Source organism: Ranitomeya imitator, chromosome 1 (assembly GCF_032444005.1).
Source record: "Ranitomeya imitator isolate aRanImi1 chromosome 1, aRanImi1.pri, whole genome shotgun sequence".
Taxonomy (NCBI): Eukaryota; Metazoa; Chordata; class Amphibia; order Anura; family Dendrobatidae; genus Ranitomeya; species Ranitomeya imitator.
In genome coordinates, this window is record NC_091282.1 from 403286194 (window position 1) to 403305734 (window position 19541).

Sequence of the window (19541 nt, forward strand, 5' to 3'; positions counted from 1 at the left end):
TAAGCACTGTAGAATGTCAAATCGTAACAGTGTGCAATACTCTCACTGTCAGGATTCGGATCTGCTTGTTGGTCCAGCAGTCATCACGTGACCACTCATATGTGATTTTTACGCTTACAGCCATGTGGCAACTAGCTTCTCTTCATGCTTCTCTTAACCCCTTCCCGACCTTTGACGCCACGTAGGCGTCATGAAAGTCAGTGCCAATCCGACCCATGGCGTCATGGAAAGATCGCGTCCATGCAGATCGGGTGAAAGGGTTAACCCCAATTTCACCCGATCTGCAGGGACAGGGGGAGTGGTAGTACAGCCCAGGGGGGGTGCCCCCCCCCGTGGCTACGATTGCTCTGATTGGCAGTTTCACTTTCAACAGCCAATCCGAGCGATTTGTAATATTTCACCTATTAAAACTGGTGAAATATTACATTCCAGCCATGGCCGATGCTGCAATATCATCGGCCATGGCTGGAAACACTGGTCTGCCCCACCGCCACCGATCCCCCCCCCAGTCTTCCGATCAGTCCTGTACACTGCTCCGCTCCCCTCCGTCCTCCTGTCCGCTCCCCCTGTGCTCTTGTCCGCTCCCCCGTGCTCCAATCCCACCCCCCGTGCTCCAATCCAACCCCCCTGCACTCCGATCCACCCCTCCATGCTCCAATCCACCCCCCGTGCTCCGATCCACCCCCCCCGTGCTCCGATCCACCCCCCGTGCTCCGATCCACCCCCCCGCGCTCCGATCCACCCCCCCCCTGTGCTCCCCCCACCCCATCATACTTACTGAGCCTCCCGGGGTCCGTCCGTCTTCTCCATGGGCGCCGCCATCTTCCAAAATGTTCCAATGTGCATTTTGATCACTATGATAAAACCTATCACAGTAATCAAAATAAAAAAAATAGTAAATGACCCCCCCCCCCCCCTTTGTCACCCCCATAGGTAGGGACAATAATAAAATAAAGAATTTTTTTTTTTCCCACTAAGGTTGGGGTTAGAACTAGGGTTAGGGTATCAGTATGTGCACACGTATTCTGGTCCTCTGCGGATTTTTTCGCAGCGGATTTGTTAAATCCGCAGTGCTAAACCGCTGCGGATTTATGGCGGATTTACCGCGGTTTTTCTGCACATTTCACTGCGGTTTTACAACTGCGATTTTCTATTGGAGCAGTTGTAAAACCGCTGCGGAATCCGCTGAAAGAAGTGACATGCTGCAGAATGTAAACCGCTGCGTTTCCGTGCAGTTTTTCTGCAGCACGTGTACAGCGATTTTTGTTTCCCATAGGTTTACATTGAACTGTAAACTCATGGGAAACTGATGCGGATCCGCTGTCGATTCACAGCAGTGTTCCTTCAGGTTTACAGTTCCATGTAAACCTATGGAAAACCAAATCCGCTGTGCCCATGGTGCGGAAAATACCGCGCGGAAACGCTGCGTTGTATTTTCCGCAGCATATCAATTCTTTGTGCGGATTCCGCAGCGTTTTACACCTGTTACTCAATAGGAATCCGCAGGTGAAATCCGCACAAAAAACACTGGAAATACGCGGTAAATCCGCAGGTAAAACGCAGTGCCTTTTACCCGCGGATTTTTCAAAAATGGTGCTGAAAAATCTCACATGAATCCGCAACGTGGGCACATAGCATTAGGGTTGTGGTTGGGGATGTGATTAGGGTTATGGCTACAGTTGGGATTAGGGTTAGGGGTGTGTTGGGGTTAGTGTTGAGGGGTTTCCACTGTTTAGGCACATCAGGGGTCTCCAAACGCAACATGGTGCCACCATTGATTCCAGCCAATCTTGTATTCAAGAAGTCAAATGGTGCTCCCTCACTTCCGAGCCCCGACGTGTGCCCAAACAGTGGTTTACCCCTACATATGGGGTACCAGTGTACTCAGGACAAACTGCGCAACAATTACTGGGGTCCAATTTCTCCTGTTACCCTTGTGAAAATAAAAAATTGCTTGCTAAAACATCATTTTTGAGGAAAGAAAAATGATTTTTTATTTTCACGGCTCTGCGTTGTAAACGTCTATGAAGCACTTGGGGGTTCAAAGTGCTCACCACATATCTAGATAAGTTCCTTGGGGGGTCTAGTTTCCAAAATGGGGTCACTTGTGGGGGGTTTCTACTGTTTAGGCACACCAGGGCCTCTGCAAACGCAACGTGACGCCCGCAGACCATTCCATCAAAATCTGCATTTCAAAAGTCACTACTTCCCTTCTGAGCCCCGACGTGTGCCCAAACAGTGGTTTACCCCTACACATGGGGTATCAGCGTACTCAGGAGAAACTGGACAACAACTTTTGGGTTCCAATTTCTCCTGTAACCCTTGGGAAAATAAAAAATTCTGGGCTAAAAAATTATTTTTGAGGAAAGAAAACATTTTTTTTATTTTCATGGCTCTGCGTTATAAACTTCTGTGAAGCACTTGGGGGTTCAAAGTGCTCACCACACATCTAGATTAGTTCCTTTGGGGGTCTAGTTTCCAAAATGGGGTCACTTGTGGGGGAGCTCCAATGTTTAGGCACACAGGGGCTCTCCAAACGCGACATGGTGTTCGCTAACGATGGAGATAAGTTTTAATTCAAAAAGTCAAATGGCGCTCCTTCCCTTCCGAGCCTAACCATGTGCCCAAACAGTGGTTTACCCCCACATGTGAGGTATAGGTGTACTCAGGAGAAATTGCCCAACAAATTTTAGGATCCATTTTATCCTGTTGCCCATGTGAAAATGAAAAAATTGAGGCTAAAAGAATTTTTTTGTGAAAAAAAAGTACTTTTTCATTTTTACGGATCAATTTGTGAAGCACCTGGGGGTTTAAAGTGCTCACTATGCATCTAGATAAGTTCCTTCGGGCGTCTAGTTTCCAAAATGGGATCACTTGTGGGGGAGCTCCAATTTTTAGGCACACGAGGGCTCTCCAAACGTGACATGGTGTCCGCTAAATAGTGGAGCCAATTTTTCATTCAAAAAGTCAAATGGCGCTCCTTCCCTTCCAAGCCTTGCCGTGCGCCCAAACAGTGGTTTACCCCCACATATGAGGTATCAGCGTACTCAGGACAAATTGGACAACAATTTTCGTGGTTCAGTTTCTCCTTTTACCATTGGGAAAATAAAAAAATTGTTGCTAAAAGATAATTTTTGTGACTAAAAAGTTAAATGTTCATTTTTTCCTTCCATGTTGCTTCTGCTGCTGTGAAGCACCTGAAGGGTTAATAAACTTCTTGAATGTGGTTTTGAGTACCTTGTGGGGTGCAGTTTTTAGAATGGTGTCACTTTTGGGTATTTTCAGCCATATAGACCCCTCAAACTGACTTCAAATGTGAAATAGTCCCTAAAAAAAAAATGGTTTTGTAAATTTCGCTGTAAAAATGAGAAATCGCTGGTCAAATTTTAACCCTTATAACTTCCTAGCAAAAAAAAAAAATTTGTTTCCAAAATTGTGCTGATGTAAAGTATACATATGGGAAATGTTATTTATTAACTATTTTGTGTCACATAACTTTCTGGTTTTACAGAATAAAAATTCAAAATGTGAAAATTGCGAAATTTTCAAAATTTTCGCCAAATTTCCGTTTTTATCACAAATAAACGCAGAATTTATTGACCTAAATTTACTACTAACATGAAGCCCAATATGTCACGAAAAAACAATCTCAGAACCGCTAGGATCCGTTGAAGCGTTCCTGAGTTATTACCTCATAAAGGGACACTGGTCAGAATTGCAAAAAACGGCCAGGTCATTAAGGTCAAAATAGGCTGGGTCATGAAGGGGTTAAAGACGCAGTGGCTGTAGTTTTTCCCTCAAAGAAGCAGTAGTTGACAGAATCAAATAGAGAAGCTAAAGGGCATGTGACTGTAAGTATGCAAATCAGATATGAGCAGTCACATGACAACTATTCAAACTACTTAAGCAGTGTATGGGGAGAGGGTACTAAATAATTTTTTGCTTTGGGTGCAATAAAATCTGTCAACGAATATCAAAAAAGGTAAACAACTGAGCTCCTGTGCATAATGTCACTGGTGATCACTGCATTACTTGTAAACTGAAAGTAAATACAGAGCTCCTGTGTATAATGTCACTGGTGATCACTACATTACTTGTAAACTGAAAGTAAATACAGAGCTCCTGTGTATAATGTCACTGGTGATCACTGCATTACTTGTAAACTGAAAGTAAATACAGAGCTCCTGTGTATAATGTCACTGGTGATCACTGCATTACCTGTACACTGACAATATATACTCTGTACTATGTACAGAGTTCCTGTGTAAAATAACACTGGTGATCACTGCATTACCTGTACACTGCAACTATTTACAGAGCTCCTATGTATAATGTCACTGGTGATCACTGCATTACCTGTACATTGACAATATGTACTCTATACTATGTGCAGAGTTCCTGTATAAAATAACACTGGTGATCACTGCATTACCTGTACACTGCAACTATTTACAGAGCTCCTATGTATAATGTCACTGGTGATCACTGCATTACCTGTACATTGACAATATGTACTCTATACTATGTGCAGAGTTCCTGTATAAAATAACACTGGTGATCACTGCATTACCTGTACACTGCAACTATTTACAGAGCTCCTGTGTAAAATGTCACCCGTGGTAATATTAATGTTATAGTATAGTGTTTTTTATTAATGATCAGTGTTGTAGTACTCGATCACTATGTGGTGGTAATATGTGATCAGGACATGATTAGAGATGAGTGAATTGGATCAGGTCCTTGCTTATTCGGCAAGCTATAGTGTGGCGCCCCTGAGGTCCAGTCACCATAGAGATACTGCATCCAGAGTTGTGGTATTCCACTCTCAGGTAGGGTTCTGTGCAGTGCCCCCTCCTTAACACCAGCATCCAACACTAGACACTTCATTCAGGGCATCTGGGTGTACCCTTAGGGAGGATGGCCTCATCCCAGTCTGGAGAGGGTTAATAGGTAGAGGGTGTGGGTGGAGAAAGCAGATATGTCATGGAAACAGTAGGGGGAGTCAGGAAAAATCTAGAAAGTTAGTCAGTAAGTGGGAGGAAGTGAAAAGAAGCAGACTGCTGGGACGGAACTCCCAGAAAAAGCTGAAGGAAATTGAAGCTAAAGAAAGAAGAGAAAGAAGGGGTCCTAGAGGCACGAGTAGTGAGAAGTCCACCTGTGGGGCTCGTATTCGCACTGACCAGAGTCAGGTAGAGGGACCAGGTCGCAGTCAGGGGACCGGCCCCATTCTACTGGAGAAACTAAGGACTCACCTAGATAACCGGAAGCTGTGGCCTTTACAAGAAGCACAGCCACATCTGCACACATTTGCTGAAAAGGCAGCTGGATAGGATCCAGGGGGATTAGAGCACACCACCAAACAAGATCTGTGGCTGCTGGCTTGGGACACTGTGTGACAGGCGCAGGGCAGGAGAGGCGAAGCCGCACAGAGAGATGGCCAGGCAAGGACATAAGAAAGAGGGTTCTGGAAAGTGCAATCAAATTGCTTGAGAGCTGGCTGGACCATTAACCCAGAGGACACAGCACACCGGCTGGGGCAACTAAGAACTGTGAGTAAAGCATTGGAAACTGTACCCTGCTGTGTCCTCACAATTATTTACTGCGCCATCCCCCCTGCACCACATTCACTATCAACATCTTCATCTTTTACAACCTAAGTGCCCTGGGACTAAAACTCTGCCTGTGGAGAGCTATACCAACTCTGCTGCATCACCATCAATCCCAGCGGTCTCTTTAAGCAGCGTCAGCTAACATTACCTTTATCGCCGAATAACGCAGGTGGCATCACGCACATTTTCTCCCATAAAATGTATTCCATTTCATTGACTCTTATATTGGACGCCCAAGGTCACGGACCGGGTCACTGCTGCCATGACACATCTCCTTTAAGAACCGCCGGCCCGGTACCGAGTATCCCCACAGCCCTGGTAGGGGCCCCAATAGCGCTTACCAAATAAGCTGCAGAAGGAACCAGGCTACCTGGATTGCTCCTGCTGATCAGTGCTGCAGCTGCACGTGTCACGGCTGTCACAACACATGCACAGAGAGCCTGTTTGTTGGGCTCTCCATGCATGTGTTGGCACTATGACTGTTACACTCCTGGTTTTGCCTTACAAATACTGATGATGATGTAAAATACTGACCATATACTGATCGTGTGAACGTAGCCAAAGGATAAATGATAAGTTATAGATTGGTGAGGGTCCGACTGCTGGGACCTGCACTGATCTGCAAAATGTGAACTCTTATCCCCATTAGTATGGAGCGGCATGTATTACTCGACCACTGATCCATTCATTCCCTAAGGGGCTGCACTTGGCTTTTTCTGGAAGCCCCCAAAGAGGATGAATGGAGCTGCGGTCAGACATCGCATCTGCAGCTCCATTTTAAAATGGGGATAAAAGTGTCATGTCAGGGATAAAAGTTCCCCATTCTTCTGATCGATGCAGTTTCCAATGGTCGGATTCCACCGATCAATAAGTTATTGCCTACCGAACCTGTGGATCGGTGATAACTAGTGATGAGCGAGCACTAAAATGCCCAGGTGATCGGGTCGAGCAAATTGCAACGAGCCCAATGTAAGTCTATGGGAAACCCGAGTATTTTTACTTTGATCCCCCCGGGGGTCCTTTTAAGGTATAAAATCGTCAGAAAATGATGGAAACAGTGCTCAAATGACACAGGAACATCACGAGAATCGCCCCTGGAAGCATTTCTGACTCCTAGGTCATAGCTGTAAGCAATGTTGTCAGAGTTTCACGCCATTGTTACAGGTGCACCAAAAAACATACAAAAACTTAACCAAAATGGATTTTGCTGGGAAATATGTTAAGGTACATCCTTTCCAGGATAATGACTTGTATAAGGCAAATAATTTACCCCAGACCAAAATGTTGCTCCACCACTTGGGCTATGTTCACACGCAGTGTTTTTTATGCGTTTTTCAACTTTAACATTGCTTTCAACCAATACAAATGCTTTCAATGGGAAATGTCATTGTACTATTTAACAACCCTAGCTGGCCATGTGGTGTGTGACACATAAGGAGACACATCTTGTTTCATTTATGAAGGAGGGACTCTTAGTCACAAAGCCTATTTTTAGAGGGGCTTCAGGTGGCATTAATATTCTTAAAGGGCCATTATTAAACAGTGATTCTTCTATGCTGTTATTGCCTATGCAGTGAGTGGCTGGGCTGCCAAGAATTACAACGCACCAAAATACCCCTTTCATGAGAGGTACAGGAGGGCTTCCTGAAAAAATGTTGCATTGAGTGCAAGGCCTGCCCTGCTATCAAGTAATATGCACCCCAATAAGCCTTTGAACCCAGGTACTGGATGGCCACAGGAAAACCCGCTTCAGTCTTCAGATGGTCCTGCCATACAGTTTCCTTATGCATTGAATGCAAGGGCTGCCTCGACCCAAATTTGCACACACCTCAATCCCCCCTTGAAGGAAACATGGAGGAGGGCCTCATAAAAAAATGTCCCACTACAAAGGAGCGGGCCTCCTAGACTCGTAATGCCACACTGTGTATGGGCTGACAAACATTTCCCTTTGGGGTTACATTTTTTAAACTTTTTTTTATAAGGATCATAGACACCCTTGCCAAAAAATTGACTGGCTGTAGCAGCATAGAACATGTTCACCCTAGTATTCTAGTGGCGGTGGACAATGAGACGTGGAGGAAGGCATCATTAAAAAAAAAGGTCACAATTTAAAGGAGCGGGTCTCCTAGACTTGAAATGCCCATGCACTAAGTGTATGGGCTGACAAACATTTCCCCATGGGGGGTAAATTTTTAAAAAAAACTTTTTACGGGCATCATAAACACCTTGCAAAACTGTAAAGTGGTTTCCTACACAGTTGCTGCTGGGAAGGTGCAGGTCTTTAGTAAAAAATATGGCGGACAAATCGTTGGATGAAGTGATCAGGAAAAGGGCCATGGTGCTGACAGGAATGGGAACGTACATGATTAATAACAGCGGGGGCTATGGGAGGTATGAGATCCAGGATACAGCCTACAATGATTAGTCGTTTAGCCACCCCACCACCAATTACCAGAATGTGTTTCATGCCCGTCAAAAGATCGGTGTAACAGATGCACGTGTGAGACTCGGCCTAAAAAATGCCCGTCAAAAATATGGTGCCAAAGACGCATGTGTCTGTCTAAAGGGCAAAGTGCAACATGTTCGTGTCATGCTGAACTAGAGAAAGCAGATCCGTGTTGGAGTAAAACCAAACAAACTAATGGATGTTTGTGAAATACTAAGGTTAAAGAGGAGTGCACCGGAGTGAACACTGTTAAAGGAATGCCACTATATGTAGTTACAGTAACAACGACCCTGGGAAACACCAGATTTCCTCTTTAGAAGATATGGGTGATGATGGTATTGATGACGACTTTGAAATTTACCACATCCACACCAAGTAGATGAAGATCACACTGCAAAAAATGTGCGTAAAAGGCTGTGAGTGTCTGGAAAATCATTTTCTCTTTGGCAAAATTTCCTTCTTACTAAAATGGTACCGAATGATGCATCCACAGCTCTCATGTCTATGTAGCGTGAGATTGTTGAAAGATGATGTATTCCGTTTTGTCCATGTCCACTTTTTGAAAGCAAGCAGACAAGAAGGATGAATAGCGGGAATACGAGTGATTTTGATGAACAAGGAGGTGATGTCAGGTACAGATAGGTAGATCTTTGTGTCATCGGTATAATGATAGTATTGCAACCTTTGCCATTACATGAGCTGTCCCAAGCCGAAGGTGTAGATGGAGAAGAGTAGGGGTCCTAGAACTGAGCCATGGGGGAACACTGAAAGACAGGGTTCGAGGTGAGGAGGTGGTATGTGAGACGAAAACACTGAATGTCCCCGTCACAGTCTGGTTGATTTTTAAAGACTCTTCCGATAACCAAAAAAAGGCCATTTGGCACCACAGGCCATGCCCGCATCAGTAGGGATAGCAAAACTACTAGCCTAATCACCACCAGCAAACATGGCAGCAAAGCTCCCGACTTTGTTGGCCGAACACCAGGCTCCATGAACAGCGTCTGCGGGTGATACCACTGCTTCTTCCTCTGTTGTACGTGCAAGCCAATCAAAATTTCAGTGGTAATTAAATCATTTTCCCACAGGCTGTGTATGTTCTGATTTCTGTAACATCATTTGGGTGATAATTATTCCGACCTATTTGCTTCACAATATATTCATCTTTTTCTTCAAGGCTTGTGAATATAATGTTGTAAAAGTTAAAGCAAATTGGTGAAGTGTGTGTTAACTGAAATATGAAAGTAATTGTCTTGAGTATTTCTCCATTGCGTGTGCGGCTATCCACCTCATTGAACTTATTTTTTTTCTTTGTCAAGAAAACAAACACTTTATCAATACTACATGCTTTTCCTATTAATTAATCATGCTGGTAAAGTAGAGGTGAGATTAGGGATCTACATAACATCTGTGGACTGTAGTCAGCATGACATAGTTGAAGTTACATCCACGACTACCACGCTCGCCAATTGACACCTCTTGAAATACAGCAGGAATTTCAAAATATCTAGCTTCTGTTCCAGAAACTGCAGGGTCTCCTTTTTGATGTCCTCGTCCAACAAGTTCAGTATGAGTAGGTGATGGATTGTCAGAATCCGGCAAAGGAACACAAGGCTTCAGTAGTTGTGAGTACTGGCCCCGGGCTCTTCCTCTACATTTTCCAGTCATGATTAGTGTTGAGTAGTGTTGAGCGATACCTTCCGATATCGGAAAGTATCGGTATCGGTTTGGATCGGCCGATATTCAAAAAATATCGGATATCGCCGATACCGATACCCGATCCCAATGCAAGTCAATGGGACCAAAATATCGGAATTAAAATAAACCCTTTCTTTCCTTGTAGGTTCATTCTACATGAAGGAAAACAACTAAGAATAATGTAGGATGTATGGGGGAGGTGGCGGAGACATTAAAGGCAATGAGGATTAGTCCAATCAAATAGAATAGCATGATTTTTTTTTTTTTTAAAGACGTTCGGATTGAAAAAGATATTGACTATGTAAATTTTTTTTATTTTGTCAGATATTGATGTTTCACTATTCCACGACCTTCCCCTTCTTTTTTTTCCTTTTCCCACACTTTCATCTTCATCATCATCAGCATCTTTGACATCAACTTCTTCACCTTATTCATCTTCTTCTTCATCTTCTACCTATATTTTTTTTTTTATTACATTCTTCATATTCATTTTCTTCAACTATTATTATTCTTCCTATTCTACATATTCTTTTTATTCCACTGTTATTATTCTTCCTATTCTACTTCTTCATCATATTCTCATTTGTGACAGGCATTCCCGTAGTTGTTATCTATAAAAGTTGGAAGATTACACCTTCCGTTCTGCCAGTCACAAAAGTTACATTTGTCCGCGTTCAGTTTGGCCTGCAGCATCAGGCTTTATCCAGGGGCACCACGAGGAGGAACGGACTCACCCCCATACACTGCTTAGTCTTCTTCTGCATATAATTGAGATAATATCTTTTGCTCTGATATTAAGTCTTATGCTTAATGTTCTTCTGCTCTTTGTTCTGCAGCCTCTTGTTCTTCTGCTTCTCGGTCTTCCATGTTGTCGTCTCCAGGGTCGTCGTCTCCAGTGTCGTCATCTCCGCCGTCGTCGTCTCAGCCGTCGTCGTCTCCGCCGTCGTCGTCTCCGCCGTCGTCGTCATCGGGGTGGTCTTCCGGGTCGTCGTCATCGGGGTGGTCTTCCGGGTCGTCGACGTTAGGGTCTTCAACTTGGAAATGTAGCAGAAGGTACAAGAAGGCTGAGAAAATGCCAAGAACCAGCTGATGGAACTGGAACTCGGATGGCTACCCGAAGGTTCAAGAGCCTATGGAACTACCGAGGACCAGCTGACGTTACTGGAACCCGGTTACTAAGCAGGAGGTACCCGTGCTAAAAAGCACTACCAAGGACCGCCTGACGTTGGCGGAACTCGGATACCCAGAAGGAGGCACCTAAGCCAAAGGCTCTGCCCGGAACCAGCTGACGTTACTGGAACCAGGATGGGGAGCAGAAGGTACAAGAGCAAAAGACACTGCCGAGAACCAGCTGACGGTACTGGAACCCGGATGGGTAGCCGAAGGTCCAAGAGCCAATGGAACTACCAAGGACCAGCTGATGTTACTGGAACCCGGTTACTAAGCAGGAGGTACCCGTGCCTGAAAGCACTACCAAGGACCACCTGACGTTGGTGGAACTTGGATACCCAGAAGGAGGCACCTAAGCCAAAGGCTCTGCCCGGAACCAGCTGACGGTACTGGAACCAGGATGGGGAGCAGAAGGTACAAGAGCAAAAGACACTGCCGAGAACCAGCTGACGGTGCTGGAACCAGGTGGTGGACCCGAAGGCCCACAGGAGAGGAGAGAACAGCTAGGCCGCGAGGCAGCCGCAGTTACCGAACCCCAACAGTCCTACAGGGGGAGCTGGGCCTACTGGCACTACAGAACCAGCCTTGACTGCCAGTTCACGCAGCCCACATAGGAAGCTCCTAAACTGGAGGCACCCTGGAGTTGGCTAAGCCGACCGCACCACGACGAGGCAAGCATAGGTGTCTCAGTGAGCTTGACACAACCCGGAAACAGCTGACGGTGCTGAAACCAGGCTTGGCACGAGGGAGTACCTGTGACAAGAACACTGCCGAGAACCAGCTGGCGGTGCTGGAACCCGGATGCGTTGCCCCAGTGTGCAAGAGCCAATGGCACGACCGAGGACCAGCTGACGGTGCTGGAACCCGGTTACTAAGCTGTAGGTGCCCGCGCTTAAAAGCACTACCAAGGACCGCCTGGCGTTGGCGGAACTCGCATACCCAGGAGGAGGCACCTAAGCCAAAGGCTCGGCCCGGAACCAGCTGACGGTGCTGGAACCAGGTGGTGGACCCCAAGGCCCACAGGAGAGGAGAGAACAGCTAGGCCGCGAGGCAGCCGCAGTTACCGAACCCCAACAGTCCTACAGGGGGAGCTGGGCCTACTGGCACTACAGAACCAGCCTTGACTACCAGTTCACGCAGCCCACATAGGAAGCTCCTAAACTGGAGGCACCCTGGAGTTGGCTAACCCGACCGCACCACGACGAGGCAAGCATAGGTGTCTCAGTGAGCTTGACAGAACCCGGAAACAGCTGACGGTGCTGAAACCAGGTTTGGCACGAGGGAGTACCTGTGACAAAAACACTGCCGAGAACCAGCTGGCGGTGCTGGAACCCGGATGCGTTGCCCCAGTGTGCAAGAGCCAATGGCACGACCGAGGACCAGCTGACGGTGCTGGAACCCGGTTACTAAGCTGTAGGTGCCCGCGCTTAAAAGCACTACCAAGGACCGCCTGGCGTTGGCGGAACTCTGATACCCAGGAGGAGGCACCTAAGCCAAAGGCTCGGCCCGGAACCAGCTGACGGTGCTGGAACCAGGTGGTGGACCCGAAGGCCCACAGGAGAGGAGAGAACAGCTAGGCCGCGAGGCAGCCGCAGTTACCGAACCCCAACAGTCCTACAGGGGGAGCTGGGCCTACTGGCACTACAGAACCAGCCTTGACTACCAGTTCACGCAGCCCACATAGGAAGCTCCTAAACTGGAGGCACCCTGGAGTTGGCTAACCCGACCGCACCACGACGAGGCAAGCATAGGTGTCTCAGTGAGCTTGACACAACCCGGAAACAGCTGACGGTGCTGAAACCAGGTTTGGCACGAGGGAGTACCTGTGACAAAAACACTGCCGAGAACCAGCTGGCGGTGCTGGAACCCGGATGCGTTGCCCCAGTGTGCAAGAGCCAATGGCACGACTGAGGACTAGCTGACGGTGCTGGAACCCGGTTACTAAGCTGTAGGTGCCCGCGCTTAAAAGCACTACCAAGGACCGCCTGGCGTTGGCGGAACTCGGATACCCAGGAGGAGGCACCTAAGCCAAAGGCTCGGCCCAGAACCAGCTGACGGTGCTGGAACCAGGTGGTGGACCCCAAGGCCCACAGGAGAGGAGAGAACAGCTAGGCCGCGAGGCAGCCGCAGTTACCGAACCCCAACAGTCCTACAGGGGGAGCTGGGCCTACTGGCACTACAGAACCAGCCTTGACTACCAGTTCACGCAGCCCACATAGGAAGCTCCTAAACTGGAGGCACCCTGGAGTTGGCTAACCCGACCGCACCACGACGAGGCAAGCATAGGTGTCTCAGTGAGCTTGACACAACCCGGAAACAGCTGACGGTGCTGAAACCAGGTTTGGCACAAGGGAGTACCTGTGACAAAAACACTGCCGAGAACCAGCTGGCGGTGCTGGAACCCGGATGCGTTGCCCCAGTGTGCAAGAGCCAATGGCACGACCGAGGACTAGCTGACGGTGCTGGAACCTGGTTACTAAGCTGTAGGTGCCCGCGCTTAAAAGCACTACCAAGGACCGCCTGGCGTTGGCGGAACTCGGATACCCAGGAGGAGGCACCTAAGCCAAAGGCTCGGCCCGGAACCAGCTGACGGTGCTGGAACCAGGTGGTGGACCCCAAGGCCCACAGGAGAGGAGAGAACAGCTAGGCCGCGAGGCAGCCGCAGTTACCGAACCCCAACAGTCCTACAGGGGGAGCTGGGCCTACTGGCACTACAGAACCAGCCTTGACTACCAGTTCACGCAGCCCACATAGGAAGCTCCTAAACTGGAGGCACCCTGGAGTTGGCTAACCCGACCGCACCACGACGAGGCAAGCATAGGTGTCTCAGTGAGCTTGACACAACCCGGAAACAGCTGACGGTGCTGAAACCAGGTTTGGCACGAGGGAGTACCTGTGACAAAAACACTGCCGAGAACCAGCTGGCGGTGCTGGAACCCGGATGCGTTGCCCCAGTGTGCAAGAGCCAATGGCACGACCGAGGACTAGCTGACGGTGCTGGAACCCGGTTACTAAGCTGTAGGTGCCCGCGCTTAAAAGCACTACCAAGGACCGCCTGGCGTTGGCGGAACTCGGATACCCAGGAGGAGGCACCTAAGCCAAAGGCTCGGCCCAGAACCAGCTGACGGTGCTGGAACCAGGTGGTGGACCCCAAGGCCCACAGGAGAGGAGAGAACAGCTAGGCCGCGAGGCAGCCGCAGTTACCGAACCCCAACAGTCCTACAGGGGGAGCTGGGCCTACTGGCACTACAGAACCAGCCTTGACTACCAGTTCACGCAGCCCACATAGGAAGCTCCTAAACTGGAGGCACCCTGGAGTTGGCTAACCCGACCGCACCACGACGAGGCAAGCATAGGTGTCTCAGTGAGCTTGACACAACCCGGAAACAGCTGACGGTGCTGAAACCAGGTTTGGCACGAGGGAGTACCTGTGACAAAAACACTGCCGAGAACCAGCTGGCGGTGCTGGAACCCGGATGCGTTGCCCCAGTGTGCAAGAGCCAATGGCACGACCGAGGACTAGCTGACGGTGCTGGAACCCGGTTACTAAGCTGTAGGTGCCCGCGCTTAAAAGCACTACCAAGGACCGCCTGGCGTTGGCGGAACTCGCATACCCAGGAGGAGGCACCTAAGCCAAAGGCTCGGCCCGGAACCAGCTGACGGTGCTGGAACCAGGTGGTGGACCCCAAGGCCCACAGGAGAGGAGAGAACAGCTAGGCCGCGAGGCAGCCGCAGTTACCGAACCCCAACAGTCCTACAGGGGGAGCTGGGCCTACTGGCACTACAGAACCAGCCTTGACTACCAGTTCACGCAGCCCACATAGGAAGCTCCTAAACTGGAGGCACCCTGGAGTTGGCTAACTCGACCGCACCACGACGGGGCAAGCATAGGCGTCTCAGTGAAGTTGACACAACCCGGAAACAGCTGACGGTGCTGAAACCAGGCTTGGCACGAGGGAGTACCTGTGACAAGAACACTGCCGAGAACCAGCTGGCGGTGCTGGAACCCAGATGCGTTGCCTTGCCTATTAAAGATTGTCTTCCTAGAGCCCCAACTAGCGGTGTTGGAGCAAAGGGTAAGCAGGGGGAGATGAGTGTAGGCCGAAGCCTGCACTGGAGGCAGCTTTGTGTCTGCGTTGCGTTTGCAGGACACTTTGCCGGCTACACACTGGGGGAACAGCTGGCGTTGCTGAACCCCACTAACACAATGGCGTGTGTTTTTCTCTGTGCAGCTAGCACTTGCGGGCAAAAACTAGCGATGTTAGAGCCCGTCTTGAAGCAGGAGGAGGAGGAGAGGAGCAGAGTGTAGGCCGAAGCCTAGTTGAACCAATTTCAAAGGAAACCTTTAACCCCCCCCTCAGGTGTTACAAAGTACAAGAGACACACCTTGTGCAGTATTAATGCTGCACAAGTGAAAGGTTGCTCTATTAATTTGTCTACTTGCACACGCTGAATGAAAGACATACACAATTTACCCCATTCTACAGTCAAACTGTAGTGGATGCGTGACTTGGTTTTTTGATGAGACGCAGCACAGGTGTCCAAAATAACGCCTTGGTGCTTGGCGCAGCTTCCTGAGCGTTGTTATTTGCTGTACAGGAGTCTGCGCTCTTGTGTTATCCCTTGGCAATGCCCTGTTAGCGCTGCCCATCTTATGACATCATTTCATGTTGGCCCGTGCGGTTAACGATGGCCATAAATCCCAGACCCCCAGTGTCTTTTCATAAAGCCACACTGCGGTGCTGGGATTCGTGGCCTTGAGCAGTAAATATTTTGGCCGCTCACACACGTCCTTACACCTGCTTCAGACTGGGCGGCCTCTGCTGATCCCTTCTCGCATGCCGCGGCCATGAGGCTGCACAGTCTGAAGAAGGCGGAAGGAGATGAGTGAACACAGGCGAAGATATGCACTGCTCGTGCCCATCAATCACACCCTCGCAGTCAAAATAATTAAGACAACGAGGAGCATTTTATTCAGGCAGGGCGGACGAACAGGCGCAAGTAGCCAACCAATGATGTCAGAAGACGGGAAGCGCTACCAAGGGGGGTGCTGCGTATCATTAGAAAGGAAAGTCACACCTCAGGGACAGTGGAATGGTCTCAAAGAGACACATTTTGTACGTGTTGAGTTCCACGTGGGCAAGGAGAAAACATCAGCCACCTTGTACAAATGCAGCAGTACTGCTGTACAAGGTGGCTGTTATACATAGAAACACCTGTGGGTGGGGGGCAGGCTCCCTTCAATTTCAGTTCATGTGCCTGCGTGGCGTTTGCAGGTCACGTTGCAAGCTACACAGCAGGGGAACAGCTGGCGGTGCTGAACCCCACTGACACATTGACTGGTGTTTTTCTCTGTGCAGATTGCATGTCCGGGCAAAAACTAGCGGTATTAGAGCCCAGGGTCAGCAGGAGGAGGAGGAGAGGAGCAAAGTGTAGGCCGAAGCCTGCACTGGTGGCAGCTTTTGGTCGGTTGTGCCAGCGTGGCTTGTGCTGGACACGATGCCGGCTACACAGCGGGGGAACAGCTGGCGGTGCTGAACCCCACTAACACATTGGCTGGTGTTTTTCTCTGTGCAGCTAGCATTTCCGGGCAAAAACTAGCGTTGTTAGAGCCCAGGGTCAGCAGGAGGAGGAGAGGAGCAGAGTGTAGGCCGAAGCCTAGTTGAACCAATTTCAAAGGTTACCTTTAACCCCCCCTCAGGTGTTACAAAGTACAAGAGCCACTCCTTCTGCAGCATTAATGCTGCACAAGTAAAAGGTTGCTCTATTAATTTTTCTACTTGCACAAGCTGAATGCAACACGTAGACTATTTAGCCCATTATACTGTTAAACAGTAGTGGAGGCGTGACTTGTCTTTTTAAAGAAAAGCAGCACAGGTGTCGAAAACAACACCTTTTTGCATGGGCGCAGCTTCCTGAGCGTTGTTAGTTGCTGTACAGGAGTCTGCGCTCTTGTGATCCTTTGGCCATGCGCTGTGAGCGCTTCCTGTCTTCTGACCTCATTTCATGTTGGCCGTTGCGGTTAGCGATGGACATGAATCCCAGACCCACAGTGTGTTTTTAAAAAATCACACTGCGGTGCTGGGATTCGTGCCCTGGTGCACTAAATATGTTTGCCGCTCACACATGTCCTTACACCTGCTTCAGACTGGGCGGCCTCATCTGATCCCTTATCGCCTGCCGCGGCCATGAGGACACCCAGTCTGAAGAAGGCGGAAGGAGATGAGTGAACACAGGCAAACATATGCACTGCACATGCCCATCAATCACACCCTCGCTGTCCAAAAAAATAAGACACCGAGGGGCGTTGTTTCGAGCAGGGGAGATGCACAGGCGCAGCCAGCTAACCAATGATGTAAAAAGACGGGCAGCGCTAACAAGGGTGGTGCTGCGTGTCATTACAAAGGAAAGTCACACCTCAGGGACATTGTAATGGTCTCTAATGAGACACATTTTGTACGTGTTGAGTTCCACGTGGGCAAGGAGAAAAAGTCAGCCACCTTGTACAAATGCAGCAGTACTGCTGTACAAGGTGGCTGTTATACATAGAAACACCTGTGGGTGGGGGGCAGGCTCCCTTCAATTTCAGTTCATGTGCCTGCGTGGCGTTTGCAGGTCACGTTGCAAGCTACACAGCAGGGGAACAGCTGGCGTTGCTGAACCCCACTGACACATTGACTGGTGTTTTTCTCTGTGCAGATTGCATGTCCGGGCAAAAACTAGCGGTGTTAGAGCCCAGGGTCAGCAGGAGGAGGAGGAGAGGAGCAAAGTGTAGGCCGAAGCCTGCACTGGTGGCAGCTTTTGGTCGGTTGTGCCAGCGTGGCTTGTGCTGGACACGATGCCGGCTACACAGCGGGGGAACAGCTGGCGGTGCTGAACCCCACTAACACATTGGCTGGTGTTTTTCTCTGTGCAGCTAGCATTTCCGGGCAAAAACTAGCGGTGTTTGAGCCCAGGGTCAGCAGGAGGAGTAGAGGAGCAGAGTGTAGGCCGAAGCCTAGTTGAACCAATTTCAAAGGTTACCTTTAACCCCCCCCTCAGGTGTTGCAAGGTACAAGAGCCACACCTTGAACAGCATTAATGATGCACAAGTCAAAGGTTGCTCTATTTAATTTTGCTCCTTGCACACGCTGAATTAAACACGTACACTATTTAGCCCATTATACTGTCAAACAGTAGTGGAGGCGTGACTACTAGTCTTTTTAAGGTGACGCAGCACAGGTGTACAAATTTACACCTAGGTGCTGTGCGCAGATTCCTTACCGTTGTTATTTGCAGTACAGGAAACTGCGCTCTTGTGTTATCCCTTGGCAATACCCTGTTAGTGCAGGCCGTCTCATGACCTCATTTCATGTTGGCCGGTGCGGTTAACGATGGCCATAAATCCCAGACCCACAGTGGCTTTTCCTAAAGTCACACTGCGGTGCTGGGATTCGTGGCCTTGTGCAGTAAATATGTTCGCCGCTCACACATGTCCTTACACCTGCTTCAGACTGGGCGGCCTCAGCTGATCCCTTATCGCATGCCGCGGCCATGAGGCCGCACAGTCAGAAGAAGGCGGAAGGAGGGGAGTGAAAACAGGGGAACATATGCACTGCTCGTGCCCATCAATCACACCCTCGCAGTCAAAATATGAGACAACGGGGGGCGTTGTGTCGGGCAGGGGGGACGCACAGGCACAGCCAGCCAACCAATGATGTCAGGAGACGGGCAGCGCTAACAATGGGGGTGCTGCGTGTCATTAAAAAGGAAAGTCACACCTCAGGGACATTGTAATGGTCTGTAATGAGACACATTTTGTACTTGTTGAGTTCCACGTGTGCAAGGAGAAAAAGTCAGCCACCTTGTACAAATGCAGCAGTACTGCTGTACAAGGTGGCTGTTATACATAGAAACACCTGGGGGGGTGGGGGGCAGGCTCCCTTCAATTTCAGTTCATGTGCCTACGTGGCGTTTGCAGGACACGTTGCCAGCTACACAGCAGGGGAACAGCTGGCGGTGCTGAACCCCACTAACATATTGGCTGTTTTTTTTTATCTCTGTGCAGCTAGCATGTCCGGGCAGAAACTGGCGTTGTTTGAGCCCAGGGTCAGCAGGAGGAGGAGAGGAGCAAAGTGTAGGCCGAAGCCTGCACTGGTGGCAGCTTTTGGTCAGTTGTGCCAGCATGGCTTGTGCTGGACACGATGCCGACTACACAGCAGAGGAACAGCTGGCGGTGCTGAACCCCACTAACACATTAACTGGTGTTTTTCTCTGTGCAGCTAGCATGTCCGGGCAGAAACTGGCGTTGTTTGAGCCCAGGGTCAGCAGGAGGAGGAGAGGAGCAAAGTGTAGGCCGAAGCCTGCACTGGTGGCAGCTTTTGGTCAGTTGTGCCAGCGTGGCTTGTGCTGGACACGATGCCGACTACACAGCAGAGGAACAGCTGGCGGTGCTGAACCCCACTAACACATTGGCTGGTGTTTTTCTCTGTGCAGCTAGCATGTCCGGGCAGAAACTGGCGTTGTTTGAGCCCAGGGTCAGCAGGAGGAGGAGAGGAGCAAAGTGTAGGCCGAAGCCTGCACTGGTGGCAGCTTTTGTTCTGTTGTGCCAGCGTGGCTTGTGCTGGACACGTTGCCGACTA

General features: G+C 49.3%; 1 protein-coding gene across 1 annotated transcript in view; it reads left to right on the forward strand.

Annotated features, from left to right (window-relative positions):
- The window catches only part of LOC138670055 (G-protein coupled receptor 54-like), a 266454-nt gene that overhangs the window by 34961 nt on the left and 211952 nt on the right, over positions 1 to 19541 (forward strand). The window lies entirely within an intron of this gene.